This window comes from Phascolarctos cinereus, unplaced genomic scaffold (genome assembly GCF_003287225.1).
Source record: "Phascolarctos cinereus isolate Bilbo 61053 unplaced genomic scaffold, phaCin_HiC Scaffold_4;HRSCAF=312, whole genome shotgun sequence".
Taxonomy (NCBI): Eukaryota; Metazoa; Chordata; class Mammalia; order Diprotodontia; family Phascolarctidae; genus Phascolarctos; species Phascolarctos cinereus.
This window is the reverse complement of record NW_027555847.1, coordinates 15,624,977-15,638,328: the sequence shown is the minus strand read 5'-3', so window position 1 is coordinate 15,638,328 and position 13,352 is coordinate 15,624,977. Positions and strand designations below refer to the sequence as shown.

General features: G+C 49.8%; 1 protein-coding gene across 1 annotated transcript in view; it reads right to left on the bottom strand.

The window, feature by feature from the left end:
- The window catches only part of LOC110197030 (sodium channel protein type 5 subunit alpha-like), a 188,873-nt gene extending 177,160 nt beyond the window's left edge, over positions 1-11,713 (bottom strand). The window contains exon 1 of the mRNA XM_078152081.1: positions 11,549-11,713. The gene's annotated coding sequence lies outside the window, so the exon portion shown is untranslated. The remainder of the gene's footprint in view (positions 1-11,548) is intronic.
- Positions 11,714-13,352: the final 1,639 nt, after the last annotated feature.

Genomic DNA, 13,352 nt, shown 5'->3' with positions numbered 1-13,352 from the left:
GGAAAGTGCCTCTGCCAGGCTGCCAGGCTGCCAGGGACCTCGGCTGCTAGTAAGTCTAACCAAGAATCCCCTCTCTAACATCAGATGTTTATCTAGGTGCAGGTTGCCACAGAATTGTCTAGAGCACGGAAAAGGGAAGTGTCTTGCCTAGGGTCACACAGTCCATCTGTGTCAGGAGGCTTTAATCCAAGTCTTCAAGGCTCAAGGCCAGCTGTCTATCCACTGCACCACACTGCCTCATATAATAATCATATTAATAGTAATACTAATGACAGGACAGAGCTTATGGTCTCTGACCTTGAATTAGCCCTTCAACATTATCTATCCATTTCCAAAAGAGATAGCACCACCCAGCCACATGCTTCTTCCCAGTACAAGAGTAGCCTATTCACAAGCCTCGAGGGGTAGCAGGAGGGTCTCCCAAGCTGACGCAAAGACCTGCTTTCTCCCAGGTCTTGGAAGATCCAGGTCAGGAGGTGAGTTGCTGCTTTCACCAATGGGGCTGTGAGGGCAGTGGGAAACCCTGGTGCAGTCGATTTGATAGCATCCCCTAGCCTGTCATCCATCAGTGGGCAAACAATGCCAAGGTGCCCCGAGGTGGTGGGGGAGGGATGCTTTCCCTTCTCTTTGGCTCTTCTCTGGGGTAGAGTCAGGAAGCAGGAGATGAGGTGTGGGCCCCATGACATGTGGATATGAACTCATTGGGCATGTTTTCAGTTTCTTGCAGCCAGCCCTCCAGTGACACGTCCAAGGGTCTTTCGTCTTCTTGACCACATTCTCTATTCTCTCCTATGGTACCTTGTTCATCTTCAAGAAACAGTCTGGAGCTGTTTTCAAATGTTCCCTTCCTGACAGCCTTGGGTCCACCCCTGGGGGCCCAAAGCAGGACCAGAGAAGAGCATTGTTGGTGGGAGTGGGTGGGACATGAGGTTCACCATGAAGGAGGGGTAAAGAGAGACAGATATCCAGGAGAGAGGGGGGCGGGCAGAAGCAGAGTCCAGCAGCGGTCTGTGTCTGCCTTCATTTTGGGGATGGATCCAGGCCTGCCAGGCTTCTCCCTCTCGTGGCTATGCTTCAGCCTTGGCTGCCACCCAGGCATGGCTGCCATCTTCTCCCTACTCCTCACTCCCTTCAGCCTCCTTTGTGTCATCACCCCCATTAGAATGTCATCACCCATTCTTTGAGGGCAGGGACTGTCAGGCTTTGTGATTATATCTGCACTCCCAGCTTTTAGCATAATGCCTTACAGAAGAGATCATGGGATTTTAGAGTTGGTAATGGCCCTATGGGACACCTACCTCAATTTCCCTCATTTTGAAGAAAAATAAACTGAGGCCCAGAAATGGAAAGTCACAGACAATGAGAAACAGTACAGCACAGTGGGAGCTGGAGGACCTGAGTTCAGATCTCACATTGTACCACCCATGTGACTCTTGACAGGTCATTTCTCCATCATGGGCTTCAGATCCCTCATGTGAAAAAGGAAGGGGCTGGACAAATGACCTGGAGATTCTCTTGACTTCTAGCCTATAAGCCTATAAACTCAATGATCTTTCCATTAGTCAGTAAGCCAAGAAACATCCATTAAAAACCTCCTTTTCTAGGCACTGTGCTAATCGCTAGGGATGCCAATCAAGGCAAAAGTCAGTCTCTGCCATCAAAGAACACCCATCCTCCCTCAAGTCCAAATTCCTTGGCCTGGAGAGGTCCTAGTTATCCAACCCCCTCTCCCATGGATTCTCCTGGCTTTGACAAGTCTAGGGGGCTCCTTCTAGTCTCTTGCAAAACCCACCCTGAGCTTCGGCCTCACCTTCTTTTAATAGCAACTTTGATGACTGCTCAAAATCAGAACCCCTTGGCTGTCAAAGCTCTCATTAGCCATTGACACTTGAGTGTGAATGAAGACTTGAACAGCAGATTTGGAAAAGGGAGCCCAGGGTCAGGGAGAGGGAGAAGCTTCTGGATCAGCTAGATTTTGCTTTTAACTGAGGGCTACTCCAGCACATGTAGCATAATCCCACGAGGGCACTGGATGGGAAGTGGGCCACTTACTGGCTGTGTGACCTTAGGGAAGTCTTTTAACTTCTCTGGGCCTCAGTTTCTTCATCTGTACAAAGAAAGGGTTGGACTGGATGACTGCTGAAGTCCTTTCCAGCTCCAAGTCAATGATTCTGTGATCATTATTTGAATACAAACAGCATACTCACTCATCCTACGGGCTCTTCTTTAGCTACTAACCCAGGGAGTCTTAGGCAACAGGGCACACAAGTCAGGTGGCACAGCATACACAGACTGGCCCTGAAGAGGAGATGAGAATGTTCACCTCCCTCTCTTCTTTTCAGAGGTGGGGCACTAGGGGCATGCAGGGAACACTGCATACATCGTCAGACCCAGCTGATAAGTTGGTTGGGTTTTTTTTGCTGAACTGCTCCCACTCCCCTTCATTTTTTTTATTCTTCATTACAGATGCTGATTCTCTGGATGGGGAGGAGAGAGGAGATATTTGGAAATGAAAGTGATGTAAAACCAAAAGAAATCAATAAAAAAAATGAAAAACCCAATACATACAGTCACCACAACAACAGATATGAAACACTAAAAATAAACTGAACTTTGAGTAACCGAAAAGCCAATAGCGGTCCCAGAGAACAGTGAATAAAGCAGCTCTTGCCTCCCTGAGCAGAAAGTTGGAGAACTACCTGGGTAGAATGGTGTATATGCTATCAGTCATGATCACAGCAGGTGGTGATTTCTCTGATAAATTTCCAGAGAGTGGGAAAAGTGACCCAGATGTTGGGACATGAGGCATCAATAAAAGGTAACATTTTAAAAGTCAGGCAGTATGAAGGGAGTCACGAATGGCCACAACCTTTTCATGTGACTTTGGACAAATCCCTTCTGCCTCGGTAGAGGAGAAGGTTACTCTACTCTCTAGAAGGCCGGCAAGATCTGAACTTCCAGGAGCCTTTCTCCTACACCTCTTCCCCCTCCCCCAATCAGGATTCATTCTCCTTCCTCCTACCCCCTCAAAGTAGCTGGGGAAGCCAGAAGTCTTGTTTAATGCACACCCTGGCCGATCAGTCCCCGAGGGAACGGAGAGACACATGTGGACTCAGAAGGAACTACAAAGGTGATTTTACCTGACCCCTTTACTCACAAAAATCTATCTTGCCAAAATCCTTGACATACCCAGGCCAAGTGTTTGAACATTTCCGATGACAGAGGGCTACCTCATTGGACAATCACAAGGCAGCCTGACTGTTCCATTGCTGGACAGTTCTCAAAGTGTTAGAATGTTCCTGTAATGAATCACCCGGGAAGAATGTGGAGCCAACCTTCACAGCTGCCAGCCCTCTCCCTCCTGGCTGCCTGGCTCCCTATTCTCCCTTTCTTCACCCTTGCCAAGTTCAACAGGGAACCCCCTTCCCCCAACCATTAAAGTGTACATAGCTCAGACAAGGAAGGAGGTTTCTCCAAAGGAATTTTGATCAAGAAACCAAAGCAATCAACACACAGGTTTCAGGACCATCTAGAGGACAGGTGTCAGATCCAAACCTCAACAAGGTCTAGCCATACATGTGCTTGGCTGGCCAAGGAAATTCCTATCCCCTTTGTTTCCTTGCATCAGCGCTCTCTGGATGGCTCTAGAGCTGGAAGGCCATCCAATCCAATCTCTTATTTTACATGTGAGGAAACTGAGACTTATCCAAGTTAAGTGACTCATCCAAGGTCACAAAGATGGCAAGTGGCAGTCAGAATTTGAACCCAGGTCCAATGGATACAAATTCCTTTCCTCAAATCTATCCCCCAATTAATTTCCTGTCCTTGGGCATTTCCTGCACCCATACCCTCTGGCATTCTCAATCATTCATTCAATAAATGTTTTTTTTTTTTTTTGCCTCCTGCGTACAGAGCACTGTGCTAGGCACTAGCTCAAGTTGGAGAGCCTGAGATCCTTGGGTAGCAAATGAATCTCCCTTAGACTCTACAACAATCTCTGTAAGTTAGGGCAGAACAATGACAAAAAAGAAGTGTAAGGACAAAAGCAAGCATTCCTCCCCTCAGGGAGTGGAAACTCTTTGAGGGCAGGGGTGTATTGTTTTTGTCATTGTATGGCCAGTCCCAAGGTGCTTAACGAATGAGGCTCCACAGCCATTTGAATACAGTGACCTTGTCCAAGAGGCAGTGTGGTATACTTGAAGGAGCCCTGGGTTCGTGGCCAGACAAGCTGGGCCCGGATCCTGCCTCTGCCACCTGTCATTCCAAACAAGTCATAAAACCTCTCAGGGTCTCAGTTTCCTCATCTGTCCAACAAGAGGGGATGGACTCAGAGCCCCAGAAGTGCTAAATCGTCATCCCCCTGTCTTCTGTTCTCTTGAACAAACCATCTCCAGCCCCTGAGACCCCGGCTCAGATGACAAAGACTTCAGATTGCACCACCATATCGGTCACCATACTCTGACGACACGCGTTTGTCAATGACCCTTGAAAAATGTGGTGCCCGGAACTGAGCACAATGCTTCAGATGTCATTTGACCAGGACAGAGGACAGGGAGGGAGCTGGCTGATCCCCTCCCCATTCCGGACACCAGATTCCTGCTGTGCTTGGAGCCTCAGCTGGCAGGAGGGTTTGGAGCGAACAGATCACCCTGTTAGCCAACACTGAGTTTGTGGGCTAGCGAAAACCCCGGGGAAGCCAGCCAAGCCAGGTTCCACAAACCTCATATTTGGTTTTTTTTTCTCTTTTTCACTTAAATGCTTACAAATCTGTCCCAATTTAAATTTTTACTGATCAGATCAAGCCACCTAGAACCTTGCCAACCCTTGTAAATCATAACTCCTGCACTGTCCTCTTTTCTCCATTCACACATCACCTCTCCCTACAGACTATTGCAAGAGGCTCCTAATTGGGCTCCCTGCATCTGGACTTTCCATTCTCAGACTCAATCATCCATACAGCTACCAAAATAATTTTCCTAAAGCATGGGCAGCAAGGTGTAGCAGACAGAGTGCAGGCTACTGGAAGTCTGACATATTAGCTATGTGACCCTGGGCATGTCATTTAACCTCTGCCTTGATTTCCCCACCTGTAAAGTGGGGATAATAAAACCACCTGTCTTCCAGGGTTGTTGTGAGGATCAAATGAGATAATTATCATAAAGTGCTTGGGGAATCTCAAAGTGATTACAACAATTATTATTAATATTATTATCTGCCAGTAGAAGGTAGATTCCTTGAAGGTGGCCATTTTAAAATGTCGTTTTTGTATTTTGCATTGCATCTTGTGTAGAGTAGATAATAAATGCTTGTTGAATGAGATTGATTTTGGTCATTTAACATATTTGTTATTCCTCCCTCTTTGAGTCACCTGCAAGCCTGATAAACACGCCTTCATCTATGCAAATGCTAAAAATATTACCAGTTCACATCTGAGGACAAAAGCCCTGTGGCCTCCCACTACAAAAGTCCTTGCAGGTTGACATTGATCCATTCAGTCAATAGTCTTTGGGTAAATGTAAATTTCACAAGCCTTAGAACTAGAGGGAACCTTAGATATCTAATCCAACCACTTTATTTTACAGATGGGGAAACTGAGGCCCAGAGAGATCAACTATTTTGCCCAGATCTACAGAGACCATCACTGTCTCTGAAGTAGCAGAACTGGGATCTGAGCCCAGGTCAGCAGACTCCAAATCTAGTGTTCTTTCCATACCTCCTGCTTGGCCACTTGGGATTCAGGCCAGATTGCTTCATTTTGTTCAAAAGGATATAAAAGAAATGCTTTTGCCAAAGAGAGTCACAGACAGAGTCAGGAGGACCTGAGTTTGAATATTGCCTCAGCCACTTAAGAGCTGTGTGTCTGTAGGGAAGTTCCTTAACTTCTCCTACTCCTAGTTTCTTTTCTGTAAAATGGGGATAAAAATGTGCCAGCCGCATAGTAGTTGTTTAATAAATGCTTGATGACTGATAACAGCACCTACCTGGAAAGGTTGTGGGAGGGTTGCATAACACAATATATCAAAACCACTTTGCAAAGCTTAAAGTACCATATAAATGTTATAATAATTATTATTGCCAAATCCACATACACGATATCTGTGGCACTAGTCTAATAACCCAGCCAAAGTTGGCAGTTTTGTGTGACTTGTTCTTAGGGCACCTAGGATAGGTCTTGGTAATCACTTCTGTTCCTCCTCCTCCTCACCCCAAGTGCTCACAAAACATTTGCTTCATAATTCTGCCAGAATTTGTTGAGAGTTATTGGTGTTATCTAAAAGGAGTCAGACATCGTTTGGACTTACTGCCATCATAAGAGTGGGGAGACCAATCTAAAAGCAATGGGAAGGTGAGAGGCTGGAGGATTCCTGGTAGAGTTAGGGAAGGGGCAGGAGGGGGAGGTAAAGGCATGTTCCAAGTCATGTTTCCTGAGTGCTCCTCTTCACCTTACCCTAAGCTCACCCATCCTTTAAGATCCAGGTCAAGTCCTGCTGGCTCCTCAAGGCCTCCCCAGCCATTCACACTGATCATCTTTGGATTTCTTGGTGCCTGACCCACTAATCATACACTGCCTTGCATTGTTACCCAGAAGTCAATGAACATTAGAACTGACATGGAGCTCAGAAGCCGTCTGGCCCAATCCCTTTATTTTCTAGAGGCCCAGAGACGTCAAAGTGAGTCTTTTCCAGACCTAGGACAGGGAGCCAGGTTTCCTGACTCCTAGCCTCGAGCTTCTTTCCTTTCTTCCATTACCCCATACATCCCTCTCAGCACTTCCTTGGCTAACAGAGGCACAGCCCTCTGCCTGTGCTTCCCTGACCCCAAACTCCCTTGTCATTCTTATCACTCTGTCCTCCCCTTCACACACACGGCATTCCAGCTAACCCAGACTTCTTACTGTTCCTCATTACATGCCAATTTCCAATTTCCATGCCTTTGCACGGGCTGGTCCCCAAGCCTGGAATGCATTCCTAAAATCCCTCTCTTCATCTGAGATACAGCTGCATGAAGCCCCTAGCTGCTGGTGCCCCCATCCATCACCTGGTATCTGTTTTGTACATAGAGCACCTATGTATGTACATGTTGTACATACATTCTGATAGAATGTAAGCTCTTTGAGGTCGGATGTCATTTCACAAAGACAAAAGCCTTTGTATCCTCAGAGCTTAGAACAAGGTCTGGCACAAAGTAAGTGTTTATTACATGTTTATTGATTGGCTGACTGATCGACAGTAATATATTATAAAGAAGCTTCCAAGTTCCATAAGAACTACAGAACCACCCAATTTTTAAAAGTCGGATTCTTAATGGAGAGATGAATTTCATAATAATACATTATATAACACTCCAGCATCCTAAATCCTTAGCCTCTACATGATGAGTCCCTGGGGTGTCTACAATTCCGTAAATATAAGGCACATGCTCACTTATCCAGACTAGTTTTTGTTGAAAACTGCATCAGTCACCATCTTCCCTTTATCAGTATGTCCAATGCAGTCTGTTTCCACAGGACAAATAAAAGTCTGGTTTCCAGTCTGGGAATAATCTGAGGAGATCTATTTCATCCCACCCAAAGGCAAATGCTTATCTTCATTTAGAAAAGGTGCAATCAGATTCCTATTTCTTGATACCTCATATTCTCGCAAAGTCTCTGAGCCCCTAAATCCCTGGGCCCTCTCACTGGGGGCCTCCCTTCCCATTCCTCCCTCTCATCCTCCCAGCTATGTTCTCAGCTCTTCCAGGCTCTGGACCTGCCTTCTCCCCTCTCCAAAAATCCTCATTCTCAACTTGATTGACTGTGTTACCCTGGGCAAGTCTGGCCTCAGTGTCCCAACTTACTTCACGGGGCTGTGTGAATAGTGAATCAAATGCCATAAAATTGTTAGCTATGATTTATAGTAATAATTTTTGTTATTAGAGTTGGATGGACCCTCAGTTGGCTGGTCCAATTCATACCAAGCAGACACAGTCTACACAATATTCCTTGGCAAGCCCAGACATTATCTGAAGGCTGCTAGTGACAAGCAACTCATTACTTATCAAAGCATCTCATTCCCTTTTTGGAAAGCTCTAATAGTTAGGAAGTTTTCCTAGCTGAAATCTGCCTATTTTCCGCTTCTGCTCCTGGCTCCTGGTTCTGCCCTCTGGGGTCAAGCAGAACTGGCTTAATCCCCCCTCTCCATGACAGCCCACTTGAAGGCAGCAATAATGCCCCCAAAGTCTTCCCTTCTCCAGGCTCCATCTGCCTGATTCCTTCACCAGCTCCTTGTTCTGCATGATTTCCAGTCCTCTCAGCATCCAGGGAGCTTCCCCTGGGCCTGCTCTGGTTCATCTGCGTTCTTCCTAAAATATATCTTTCCAAAATGGACATAGCACTCAAGGCCTGCTTCCTGGATCCTCTCTCAGAGGCCAGGGAATCTGGTCCCTTCTGGGGCTAAAGCCCTCTCTCGCCCCCAGTTTCTCTAACCTGGAAAACAACAGGATTGCACTTGATCTCCCAGGGCTAAGAATTCGGAGATGTGAAAGCCGAAGAGAAGGAGGACACTAATGGAGACAAGAGACAAATGTGTCACCCCCTTCTGGGTGACATGAATGTATTTCAAGAGCTGCCTTCTGGAGAGGAAGACTTAAACAAAGGAACGACATGCTAAGGGCAGAGCTTCAGGCGCTTTGACGGGCTGGTGGTGAGATGGTGAGATAGCGGGGCTTTCCTGGTATCTCTTGGTATCAGTGCTGGTATTTACTCCTTCGAGACAGCTATACACTTTGTTTAGATGTAGGACTGGCCCTGGACAGCCTGCTTAAAGGTCCTTTTCTTCAGCTAATAATAACAATACCAACAACAGTCACAATAACAATAATCTGCATATTTTGTGGGTTCTTTGATTAGCCAGTCTGAGGTTGAGGTTATTTAGTCTATGCCCCTTAGTTTACAATAGGGGAAACTGAGGCCCAGAGAGGTGAGTGGCAGAGAAAGAACCAGTTATTGTGCCTCCCAATTTTTTATAAGCTTGTTGCCTCTCAGAGAATTACTGGTTTCCCTGGGGCTGTTTTATGCTAACAGTGGACAAAGAACTGGACATTGAATCAGGAAGACCTGAGTTCAAATGCTGCCTCAGGCACTTTACTGTGTGACTTGGGCAAAGTCACTTAACCCCCCAGCCTCAGTTTCCTCATCTGTAAAATGGTGACACTGATAGCATCTACATGATACGACCGTTGTGGGGATCAAATGAGAAATATATGGCATTTCACACATCATAAATGTTAGCTGTTATTGTCATCTAAAAACAGTTCTAAGCTAGGCTGATTGTAAGGATGGCTAAGTGACAGTTTTATTCAAAGGTACTGGGAATGCTCTATGGTGCTATTTCTCAATTATGTTTTCAGATTTCATATTAATGCATTTATTAAGTGCCATCTGTTTGCAAACATGTACTTTGCTGGGAAAATCATTGTATTTCCTAGGGCCCTAGCATCTTTATCTGTAAAGTGAGTGGATTGGACTGGGAGATCTCTGAGGTTCCTTCTCCTTCAGGGGGGCTGGAATCCAATGATCTGGGTAGAGCCTGGGATAAGCCGGTTTGGGGTTTCTAAACCCTGCCCCAAGAAACTCCAAGGCAGGCCTGGGATCCCTTCTTTACCTCCTGCCAGGGGTAAACTTGGAGGTGTGGCTAGCCCAGAAGGGTCCTGCCCATAGCCCCGTGGCGAGCCAGCTGTGTGGCCAGTGCCCACTTCCAAGGAAGCACTGCCTGGAGAAGCCGCCTCCGGCACCGGCTGGCTAAAGCGCACAGCCCAGGCGAGGCCGGCAGCTCTGGCAGCCTGGAGCTGCCCAGCGAGGCAGCCGGGTTTCTGTGCACCTCTTTCTCCGGGGCCTCTCCGAGGATCCCCAGAGAGGTTTCTGCCCAAAGCCTCAGAGAGAAAAGCACGTGGGGAAGGGGATGCCTTGGGGCACGGAAGGGAACCTGGGCCTGGGGACTCAGGGTGCTGTTCGAGGCTGCCTACCCGGCCCCGACACTCCCTGCCGTCCCATCCCACTAATTGGGAGGCAACCAATCTCCCGCCTCAGTTTTCCAGCAGGGATTCCCTCCCAAGACACATAATGGGGGGGGATGGGAGGGTGTGGGAGAAATCGCCACTCTCAGCCGCGTTCTCAGTCCCTCGTCCCTGTCCCAAGCTAATCCACTGGTCCCGGGACACCATGGGCCTCCAGAGACACGCAGAAACATCTCCACAGACGGCGAGATTCCGGCCCCCCACCCCCTCCGCTATACCTCCATTAACAGAGAGAACACAGAGCTCAGAGCCATCTCTAACCCCCGCCCCCTCCAGCATAGGTAATAGAGATCTCTTCCAGTACGAGTACTATGGTACACGACCAAAGGGCTTTGCACATAGTAGGTGCACAACGAAAAGCCGTTTGAAAGGTATCCAAAGGAAGCGAGAATCTAAGGGAGAGATCATAGAGATTTCCCCCTTTAACCCCCCCTACACACACACACACACACACACACAGAGAGAGAGAGAGAGAGAGAGAGAGAGAGAGAGAGAGAGAGAGAGAGAGAGAGAGAGAGAGAGAGAGAGAGAGAGAGAGAACAGTAATCGGACAGAAAGCGTGGAAGACACCTGCTCCCGAAGATGAGGGGACCTTTCCTCCCATTCCAAGACTCTCTTGGCTGTCAGCTAATGTCCTCCCCCTCCCGTCAAACCTGAGAACCCCCAGTCCCTGGGAGCCCCCTCCCCCAGACGTTCCCTCTACACCCTAGCCAAGGCTGCTCTGACCTTGGGGGCTGTTCCGTCCCACAAACCTCGGAGTCCGAGTCTCCCTCGGACCCTAGAAGACAAATAAAGCCCACGATGGCGGGGGGGCCCCTCTAAAATTCTAAGCAGAGCTTCTACTCCCCTTTCTTCCACTGGCCCCCGACATCGCCACAGTGACGGAAGGAAGCTTCTACCAGGGGACTGGGACTGAGGCCGGGGGGTGGGGGAGAGAGGGGGGAGAGAAGAGAACACTATTGCCTGGAGACGTTTCCTGAGCACCTGGAAGGTTGGACTAGGGGCGAGGGGTGGGGGAAAGGAAGGATCCCTCCAAGCTCTGGCTAGCTGCGTCCCTGCTTTCACTACTGGGGCGGGGGGGGGCCGAAGTCCAAGACAAGGGGTCATGGTAACCCAGAGGGAGACTCCGGGGGAGGGGATTCTCTCAGGGAAACCTCTGGAGCGGGGGAGATGGGGAGCCCCGGAGGGGTGCAACAGGAGGAGGGGCTGGCGGCAGGGGATCGGGGCTCCCTCTGTCCCAGCGGGGCCGCCCGTAGTAGCGACAACGGTAGCAGTAGCAGCAGCCCCGGGGCCGCGAGAAAGGGCAGCATCGCCAGCTCCTGGGCAAAGAACGAGTCTCTGCCGCCTGGCCCCGGGGAAGAAAGTTGGACGCCCCTGGGCCGGCAAGGGGCGCGGGACTGCGGCTGACCCTGGCCGCTGGCCCCTCCGTTCCCTGCCCCGGGACCGCCTGCTGGGGGTTGCTGTTATAGCAACAGCCCAAGCCCTCGCTCCTTACCTGCTCACTCGCTGGCTCGCTCTCCGCCCGTCGCCTCCTCTTTGCTCGGGCTCCGGCTAGCGCGGCTCCTTCCCAAGCCGCCCGGCTCCGCGCTCACTCGCTCACTCACTCGTTTCCCGGCTGCCCGCTGCTGCCGGGGCCGCTCCCGGAGAGGCGCGGGCAGGAGGGCTGGCGGCCGGCTGCCTGCCTCCGGGGGGCGGGGCGGGGCGGGGTGGGGCGGGGCAGGGGCAGGAGCAGGGTCCGGCCTCGCCCGCGGCACCGGGCGCTAGCTCGGCTCTGCACCACCGCCGCCTCTGTTGCGCTTGGCTCCGGCTGCCCAATCGGCCGCGCTTCGCTTCCTTCTGCGCTGGGCTGCGCTCTGCGCGGGGCTGCGCGCTGGGCTGGGCTGGGCTGCACTCTGCTCCGCAGCGCTGCTGGGCTGCGCGGGGCTGGGCTGAGCCGGGTTGGGCTGTGCTCTCCTCCTCCGCTATTGCCCCTGCTCTCTACTCCGGGCCGGGTTTTGCGCGGGGGGAGACACGGGTCAGTCCAGGGGTGGGGTGAGGGTGGGGGTATGAGGCGCTCTGCTCCTCCCTGACCGGCTCCTGCTGTGGACGGGCTGGGAACGTCCCCTACTGGGACGCGCTGCTCTAAGGGCTCAGCCACGTGGCGGCCCGAAGGCTAGGGCTCAGCGCTGCCAGCACTTCACCTCCACCATACACACACATGCACACCTGCCTGTGTCCTCACATGCACATATGGACCCAGACACGAATACACAGATGTGCGATCACACACACATACTCGCGGCTCATCAACATACTAGGTACACACAGAGAACCTCTGCTTCGGAGTCAGAGGAACAAGGTTCCGGGCTCGATATGACACGAGTTTTGTGAGCTCGGCAGTTCTCCAAACCTATCGGGATCTGAGATGAAGGGGAGGGGTCGTAGGTCGAGGACAAGCTCACGATCTACCTCTGACACAAACTAGTTGAATGACCTTGGACCAATCACTTAATCTCTTGGCCTTAAACTTTCTGTTTTGCTGTTGAGTGGTTTCGGTCGTGTACGGTTCTTTGTAACCCGGTATGGCGTTTTCTTGGCAAAGATACTGAAGTGGTTTGTTATATGCTTCTCCAGCTCATTTTACAGATAAGGGAACTGAGGCACACAAGGTTAAGTGTCTTGCCCAGTGTCTGAGACCAGATTTGAACTCGGAAAGAGGAATTTTCCTGCTTCCAAACCTAGTGCTCTATCCACTGGACCACCAGCTGCCGTATCTTTCTGAGCCCCATAAGTCACTGAAGGCATCAGAAAGGGAGTTTCAATACCAGGAGTTTGAAACCTCCAAGAAATGCCCCATCATGGCACAGAAAATGTGGGGATAGATGTCCTCTAAGAATATTCATACTAGCTCAAAATCTGTGATTCTATGATATAAACAAATACAAACACACATAAAAGAAGGATCTTTAAAGTCATATGACAAAACAAAACACAACAGACCAGAACTTAATCTCACCTTCCAACATTCCTTCCCTCTTCCACCAATCTGGTCCCCTTGAAGGGGGCCATTCCAGGCCATATATGTGTCTAGTCTTTGGAAAAGGCTAATGATTGACTTGTAAACCTAGGGCTGGAAGGTCCTCAGAGGTCATGGGGTCCAAACATTTCTTTTCACAGATGTGGACACTTGAATTCCAGAGAGGTTGTGATTGACTCAGGGTCACATGGCTAGTAAGTGACCACAGGTCTTCCTCCAATGCCAGCAGTTTAACCACTAACCCCTACTTCCTCTCTTGGAGGAGGAGGCCTTTGGGCAACTT